The sequence below is a fragment of the Egretta garzetta genome, unplaced genomic scaffold (genome assembly GCF_000687185.1).
Source record: "Egretta garzetta isolate BGI_Z169 unplaced genomic scaffold, ASM68718v1 scaffold1, whole genome shotgun sequence".
Lineage (NCBI taxonomy): Eukaryota > Metazoa > Chordata > Aves > Pelecaniformes > Ardeidae > Egretta > Egretta garzetta.
This window is the reverse complement of record NW_009258542.1, coordinates 192,203-201,295: the sequence shown is the minus strand read 5'-3', so window position 1 is coordinate 201,295 and position 9,093 is coordinate 192,203.

Below are 9,093 nucleotides of genomic sequence, written 5' to 3'. Positions count from 1 at the left end.
AGAGCTGGTGCAATGCGTAGGAAGCATCAGCAGCCGAGCATTGCTCCAACCAGTGTGAAACCATCGTTTGGTGCCCTCCGTAAGCAGAGTCGTAGTCTTTAAACCCCCTTCCGGAGCAAGCCTGATTTCATCACAGGTTCCTGTGTAGCTGTTGACATGGCACCTTTTGGGACGCTGTTAGGAGTGGGGACCCTTCCTGGGCAGCCCCCTCGGGAGAGCAGCCCTGGCTGCAGGAGCGCCAGCCGGGTGATGCTGTTGCTGTGCTGAACCTGCTTTCAGTCAGGGTGCAAACTCCTGGCCCTGCCTGTATCATCACATGCCTGCACGTTGCCCTAGGCTTGCTCCTCACCCTGCTGTGGCCCAGGGATCAGCTTTGAATGCTTCTGTCCATTGCCCAAGCTCTCACCCGCTTCGGGGGGAGCCAGCACCTTCCCTGCAATGCCTGCGCTCCCTGGCTCGCACTTCTCTGGTAAAACCCAAGTGTAAGCATCCCCCAGCCATCTCACATTTTTGTGCAGGCAACATAAACCTTTCCACAACAGACGGCACGGTGGCACCACCGAGTCGGGAGCCTGTGCCAAGTTGCACAAACGTGGGGTTGGTGCTGGGTAGAACCACGTTGCCCGCAGGTCCCACCGCTACATGGCCCCGTGTCCTCTTCGCTGGGAGCCACAGGCACCTGCGGGGCTGGCACCGACGTGGGCTGGCATGGGCGCGTTGCTGGTGGCCTGCCCGCTCTGGCCGGTGGCCGTTTGTTTTTCCCCAAGCTGGGGTGCCGCAGTCTGTGTGACCTCTTCACTTAAACCCCAAGAAATCCAACCATGGAAGGGATGAGTTTAACGTCAGGTGACAGGACTTCTCCCCACCCCCCTTTGATTGTTACATTTTAATTTCAAATTTTAATGAAGATTTCAGGGAGCATTAATGTAACAGGGCTGGGAAGGCGGCACAAAGCTGAATAATTTTGCAGAGCTACAGGGCACAGCAGCACCCAACAGCTTCCCGATGTCCATGTGGTATCGGTCGCCTCCAGGGGTGCGGACCTGCACACATCTCCTCTCCTGGAAACAGCCCCAAACCCTCAATGCGGGATCCCAAGGTGCCTCATCAAATTGGAACAAATTCAAACTGAATCCCAAGGATTGCCTTGGGAATTTTTTGCCTCGGAAAATTGTTTGTTAGAGCACCTGGAGTAGGGAAATTCTGGGTTCGGTTATTAAACTGGCCATCAGCTTGTTTGGGGAACCTGGGAGGGAAGGGCTTTGCTGCAACTGCAGCTATAGCTCCAGGGTTTAAGCAGCTTGACCACCTTCTTGAGCCAGTTTAAGATGCAGTGGCTCTAATGGAATTTTCAGTCATGTTGGATGTGTAGAGGAGAAATTTTATACTATGGGGAAGTCTTAAAATCCCTTAGATTTGGAAAAAAAATTTGGAAAAAAAAATAATAATTCCACTTTGAAAGTGCAAAAATGCAGGAATTTGCTTTTACTGGTTTATAGATGATGACCAAAATGTGGTAAATGTGAGACAAACAGCTCTGCTGGGAGCAAGGTGTGAGGATGCTGAGCTGCTCCCTCTGGCACCCTTGGCCTGAGTTTTCTTATTGCTGAATTTTGCTGGGCAGTGCAGGGTCCTGGCTCTCTCTGCTCCACACACCCTGCACTCCTTTGGATGGGTGTGGAGGCAAACGCCCCTTGGAGGGTGTTTAAGAGTCTCTGCTTAAATGCATGCTGAACAGTCCTTGCTCTGCTCTTGCTCAAGAGCAATTTCACAGCAACTGAAAAAAATAGCTTTGGACCACTGAATTTTGGCAAAGGAAGAGGATTCTGGGTCCATTTTTGGCTACATAATCTTTGTCCCTTCAAAGGAAATATATTTTTTACATATTTTTGTTTAACATTTCAAGCTCTTGTCTGAAAGCAACTTGTTCTCTAACTATGCTTCCTTTTTTTAAAAATATTTTTTTTTCTAAACAAAGCCATTAATTTTTAAGTGTGTTCCGTTCAGCAAATGCCTAAACAGCAACACTTTCATAGGTTCAATTCATTACATTCACCCATAAAAAGGCCCAGCATGAAAAGTCAGCCCTGAAACCTGTCTACAGTTGCCTTTTCTCCTGCAGTTGCCTTTCTCCCGCTGACGGGTGCCCCCAGGACCCAGCCACGAGCCCGCTGACCTCCAACTGGGGCACAAAGGACCAGAAGTGCCAAATGCAGGTTTTCTTCAAATATTCAGTCTCTATTTCAGGCCTGAGCAGCTGAATCCTGCTTCTTCCTTTTTCCTTTGGTTGGATTTTTGTCTTCCTTGTCTCATTCCCTTCATTTTTCCTACCAAAGCTGACTCCAAAGGCCTGGAAGCCAACCGGGCAGCTCCTCACAGCTTCTTCCCTGCAGTTTGGTCCAGCCTGCAGCTGATGCCGAGCTGGAGAATGTTTCAGTTCAATCTTATAACAACAGATGGCGTTAAAAAAGTAGCAGCCACCCTGGATTCCTGATGGAGAAATGTGCAAACGAAGGGCAAGACTTCGGGGGCAGTGGGGTAAAACATATCAATGTTGTTCCTTCTCCATCCTCCCCAAGACTGCCCTGACAAGGATACAGCTGTTTGACTTGTTGATTAGCAAAAACATTAGCAGACCTACTGTTTCAGGATATGAATAATTAATGGTTGTTCCTCATTAATTTCTTGTGGAACAGAGTCCTGTTAGACTACATTTAGATGTATTTCTAGAATTAGGAGCAAATACAACAAGAAAGAGATGCCTGACAGGTAAGTGCTCTGTTCCACCGCCCCCCCTCCGAAAATATTGTCATGTTGCCCCTATTATCTCTGTCAGGAACAGGTCGGGTTTATTTTTAACAAGCACCCATGTGTCCTTTGTTACAATTTTAATTTCAGGGAATGATACAAGAAACAAGCTCTATAATTCATGCACATTACAAACGAGTACAAGGCAGACCTCCCAGTTAGCATGAACTGTCTGGCATCTCGCGTTCCTGGGACCTCAAATCAAAACGTTGTTTACTGAAAAATTCAAAAATAAGATTGCATCAGCTTGCCAAATGCTACTGCTGGAAGACAGGCTGCTTGTCCTGCCTCCATTAAACACAAACATTTCAATGCTGCAGTGGAGCTTTGGCACTTCTAATTTTCTAATACAGCCACAATGCTTTTCTAATACTACAGGCTTTTTTAGTTTTGATTGGGGATTAACACTTGGAAACACCCACTCAGTGTTGTGGAGCTGCCTGTGTCCACTGCCTGTGCCCAGTAACCTGCCCGAGACTTTGCTCCCCGAGAGCTCCTCTGCGTGCAGCCAGCAAAACTTCGTTTTGGTTTTTAGTTACAGAAGATGAGAACCAGCACTTATAATTTAATCTGAAGCAACACACAAACCCCAGGTATTTCCCCTTTGCTCTCCTTGGAAGGAAGTTCAGCAATTGCCCAGTCCTCCGGGAGCGTGGTCCGGGGGCTAGTGTGCGGGTAGCCCACGCTGAGCAGACCCGCAGGCGTTCCTGGCTCGCAGAGGAAGCCCGTCCTTGCCAAGATGAAGAGCTGAGAGGGATGGAGTCCTGGGAGGGAAACTTCAGCACCATAAGCAATAGGACTTGCACGTAGTTATTCTGCTTCCCGTAACCCTTCCCACAGCCCCGGATTTCCCTCCCTGGCCTATTGGACCCAGACTTTCCATGTCTCAGCCACGCCAGCGGGCACAAGGTAGGAATAGCAAAAGACAAATCAGGGAAGCAAAAGGTATGGAACAAAAGCACGTCACAAAATCTGTTGGGTCAGACTAGTTGTGCTGTTGTTAACGGGTCGGCACCAAGACCCACAACTGGAACAGAATATACGCGGTCACCACCAAGGACTCGTGGGGAGGTCTGGTATGTCCCAGGGACATCGGGCAGAGCCAGGGTGTGGAGCCACCCACGGCCAGCTGGGAGAGCCCATGCCTGGAGCAGAGTGTACTGATCCACTTGGGCGACGGCGGCGGAGCTGCACGGCTCAGGAACGCTTGCTACCAGAGCTGGTTGGTAATGCTGGTGAGACAAGTACTTACTGGAAACTTGAGTTGCTCATCTCCATGAAATGCTGTGCCTTTATCGTTCTCTCAAATCCCTGTAAGAAGGAGAAATCCGGGAGTCACGGAATGGTTGTCCGTGGACAACGGTCACGGAGATGGTGTCCACAGCCATGTAACTATGCGCGCTGCAGTTTTCTGGCTTTTAATTTATTGTCATTATTCTCTTCCAGGCTCTGGCAATTTTGGGGGTAAGCAGTCTGTCAGCAAAAGCTGTGTGTCCTGCTGCAGGTTTATGTCACCTCACTGAAGGGCCTTTCCCCTGGGTGGAGGCCGGGAGTCTGCTGCGGTGAGCTCCGAACCCGCTCTGCCACGTGGCTGACACCTCGGTGCGCCCTGCCCTGCGTGCACCAGGCACCCCAGCCCCAGGGCGAGCGCAGGCAGGGCACCCAGCCCCCACCACCCCGGGCCCTACAGCCAGCGCAGCTCCCAGACCCAGGGCTCCAGGTCTTCATCTGCTGCTCTGAAAGAGGAATTGCCGGCACCAGCAGCAGCCTTTATTCTCCTGAGTTGTGCCAGGTTGGTCAAACCGGCTCTGGCTGCGTGGGGGCTGTATGCCAAACGCTCACTGCAAATTTTTGGTTGTGGTCACTGTCGGCGTGCAGCGCGGTGATGGGAGCTGCGGGGCTTTACCAGGTGCTGTGGGATGCGCTGCTGAATGCCGGCAGGCCTGAGCTTTGGTTTCATAGCTCGTCTTTGTGACTACCAGAGATGCACACCTTGGGCTCACCCCTGCAGCGGCCGGTGCAAATGCCCCTCCTGCAGCTCCACGCTTCGTCCCATCTCCCGGTTTCCCCTGCCCGCTGGGCTGCAGGGACCCTCGGCGAGCTCCTGACCCCCCCAGTGTCTGGCCCGTTTGCACGGGGAGGTGGCTCAGGAGTGGTGGGAAATGTGCTTTTGCCTTCAACTGCCTGTAAGATCTCTCTGCTGCAGGATCCGGCTGAGGATCCCCGCTGAGTGCGATGCCACTTGCAGCTTTTCTCTCTGAAATAGTTTCCATCCCACCCCCACCTGTAATTAAAACCTTCCCAGAATGATGATGGTCCTTCCCTGGCCCCTCGCTTTCACCTTTAAAGTTCTTCTTCAAAACACCCCTCCAGCACCTTTCCTTCTCTCCAGCCCCCTCTCCTGGGGCAGCCCCCAGCCGGCCCCCACCGTGCCCGCACCACGGTGCAGTGACAACGCCGGCACGGCCCTGCCTCTCTGTTTAACCCCGTTGCTTTCAGCCCTGCGGAGGAATGGGCTGCTCTAAAACCCGACTGCTCCGGGTGACACTCTATAGCCTCAGCGACTTCCTCGCTGTCAGACCCCTCTCCTTTGAAAGCCTGACACAGTGTGGCCCCGCTATCGAGCCGGGCAGCTCCCGTAACTTAGCAACTTTCTTTTTGCTTTGTTAAGTTGGGCTCTTCAATCTCCTTAATGAATAAGAGAATCAAGCCAGGTAATTGATGCTTGGCCGTTTAGCTGATGAATAATTGACCGTCTGGGTAATCCTAGATATTTCCTCGATCAGATTGGGCAGTGGAACAGCCGTATCATACCGGCTGCAGCATGGCTTGTGGTTTTAGGGTACTAGAGATGTGTTTTTAGGGTACTAGAGGTGTGCTGTGTAAGCCCAGGTTCAGCGGGACCCTCCCAAAGTCAGGGCTCGTCACTCTTCCTTCACACGCATCGGGCATTTTATGGTACCAGGCTGCACCTCAGCCACAGAACTTACTTTTATCATGTGAATCTTGAGTCGGGTCTGAAAAACACGGCTTCTCTTTCAGATACGCAGTGAAGACAGGTGCTAGGGGGTGCCAAAGGAATCCTCCCAGGATTTGGGGTGGGCAGGCGAGGGGAGCAAAGGCTCTGAGGCAGGAGACAGAAAGCGGGCACCCACAGCGGTGTTTCCCCAGCCAGGAAAGGGAAGCATCCCTGTGCATGCCTTAGCTTACTCACGGATCTCAAAAGGTAAAGTATTGCAGTAGCCTACCCCAGAAGAACCAGATTTGCAGGAAGTTACATGGCTGTTTTAAATAGCAATTGAAGAAAATTTAACGAGGCAAATTATGTTGGCTTTGTGACTGCTTACAGCCCATTGCAGAGGAGGATATTAGGACAAATCAGTGTGTTAAATAACACACGTTCCTATTTCAAAGTTCCCAGCAGTCCTGTGTAAGCATTTACCATTCAATTTTTAAACCAAATTGAATGAGTACAACGAAACCAAGAGCCAATCAACAACACTCTTACTGTGATGGGCTTTGGGTTAAATTCTAAATAAGAGGAGAATATTTTTATGTATTAGGAAAGTGGACAGGAATCTCTGAATGTGACAAAGAATACAATAGCAGATACTTTTTAGCTGACTTTTACCTTCCTATTTGCAATGAGTCACTAGTGATGTTTCATCAGGGTATGGGTTTAGTGTGGTTTTTTCTTCCAGAAATACTATTAATTATTTATTAGTATGTGAATGATCTCTGAAATCTATTGCAGTGACACCTTTGAGTCTGCAGATAGTTTCTGATGGCAAACCATCTGGGCTCTTTTAACTTGTTATTGTTTATCCTTTGGATTTCTCTCCTCTGTTTGTAAGGTGTAACATCAGTAGATGGGGCCAGGAACATCAATATTTTACAGCCTTAATTAAAGGGAGCTCAGCAGCTAGATTACCCAGACCGCTTTCTTTCAAAGCGGCTGCCTTCAGGAGGGAAGGAAAAGACTCTGTTTAAAACAGGCAGTGGGGAGAGGTGTTCCTGGGGTGGGCTGTGACAGCTGACGGGTCTGAGCTGGGACGTGAGCCCCGAACCGAGCTCCGTATCCAAGCGTGTGATGCTTGGCTGCAGCGCGTCCTCCAAACGGCGCGTGCGGTTTCACACGGGAACAGGGGAAGGAGGTGTTGGAGGGCTCCGACGTCGCCTCCTTGCTTGAAAGGGAAGGAGGCAACAGCAGAGAGATGGGAAAAAAAAAAGTGGCAGCCCCATGCAAATGCCCTCGGAGCCAGGGAGGGGGAGACATGCTCTGATGACCAGGCACTACCTCAGGCTTTATACCCAGCTTCCCGTTTGCATCCTCTTATTTATTTCCGTTAACCACACAGCACTAAATAAAGGGAGGATTAAAAACGAAACAAAGGCCTGAAACTTATCCCTCTATTAATTACTTCCAACATAGCAGGAGTGACTATAAATATGGTGCCACTTTAGATAAAACTTTCATGCAGCTATTTAGGCCCTCTGAAATATAAATGATTTCCTTTAAATTTTTTATCATAAATCAGGGCATGGAGCTTTGCGGCACCGTGCCGGTTCCCCCCTGCCCAACGGGAGGAAGCTGCTTTGCCAGCTCGCTGCTCCACACCTCTCGCAGCCCCATCCCCAAGCCCCTTCCCCGGACACATCTTCACCTGCTTTGAGACAGAGAGGCGAGACGTTGCAAGCATCTTTGGCATGTGCACGTTCCCTAAATGAAAGGCATTTCGCCGCAGAAGCGGTGCCTCTTCTTTTCTCTGGCCATTGCAGCAAAGTCAAGACATTTGTCAGGAAACCAAGACAGCAACTCCTTTGGCTCTTGATCTGTTTTTATTAAGGCCCGTAAAACTCTTGGAAACTTTAAATCTAGGAGTAGAATTTTAAGAACTTTGGAGTTCACACTTGCAAAATCCTTAAATCCCCAGACCATCAAAGCCTAGTAGTGTCTGAAGATGTATAAAGATTAGGAGAAAGCAAAAATAAAATGACAGCTCAATAGTAGAGTTATGCCAACTTTGGCACTGTTTTTCTCAGGGGGGTGGGAGGCGGGGGTGTCATTTGTCTGTTTTCTCATACCGAGTCAAGGATCAGATGTTTCCAGTTTGCAATACGTATGTGACCGTGGCACGGCTCTGATTCACCAGCCAGCTTACAGGGACTCAACATCTCTCAGTTTACTTTACTCTCCTGTACTTGAGAAGGTATTTTACAGGATTTATGAAGTGGGGAGGGGGGGGAGAGAGTGTGTCTGTGCCTGCATCTCTGTGTGTGTTTGCAGAGTAATTTCAGCTGCCGAGGGAAGGGCAGTACTGGTATTACCCTGACCCACCGCTGTGCCCGAAGCTGCGGCTCAGGTCAGGGATCTCAGGGCCTCTTTGGAACCTGAAGCTGCACCAAAGACATTTAAGAAGCCCCACACCCTACCCAGACAGATAGATTTCTCACAATTTCCTATGAAAACAAAATCCTCGGTGGAAATATTTCCTAGCACTTTCAGAATTTTAACAGCAGACCTGCTTGCAGGCTCCCAGTAACCCCGTAGCACTAACGAATGCTGCCATCAGTTGACTTTTCCTCTCCCCGGCCCATCTTCCCATGCAGGTACTGCAGACCCTGGGCCTGGCCGACCGGCTTTTAGCGGGGGATTGGCCCAAGTAAGAAGCTCAGGACTGATCCCTGAGTGACAATTAACAGGCATCTGAGGGACTGGGTGCCAGCGGAGGGGTGCTGGACAGTTTAAATCCAAGCTGGTTCTGGCTGGGTGCTGGAGAGGGCAGCCTCTCAGGAGGAGCAGGAGCACTGCCTGCTTTCCCAGCCGGCTGTGGCACAGCCTGGTTACGTTAAGGTGGTGTTGCAGGGTTTCTCTTAGTCACGCAGGAACCACAAAAGATGCGTTCTCCTCAACACGCTGGGGCTTGTTTGGTTTATCCCACCCGTGTGCAGAGTGGCACCAGTCCCCGGGCTGGGGGGCAGAGGAGCCTTTCTGCGGGGGGAGAATTTGGTGACAGGCAAGCGGACAGTGCCAGCAGCAGCTGAGCACAGCCGCAGCAGACACCCCGGCAGGAGACACCCCGGCAGCAGGTCCCCGGGCAGGAACGGTCCCTCTGGTCCAAACCTCATCCCCTGCGCTTTACCCACAAAGAAATACCCTCCCCCTCCCGTCCCCTTCCCTCGGGACCTGCTGCCTTGTGTCGCCCGGGCGCTCCTCGCCGGCCCAGGGAAGGGCAGGATCCGAGCGGGGGGTACAGCCGGGGCTGCCCGGGGGGCCGGCGAGGC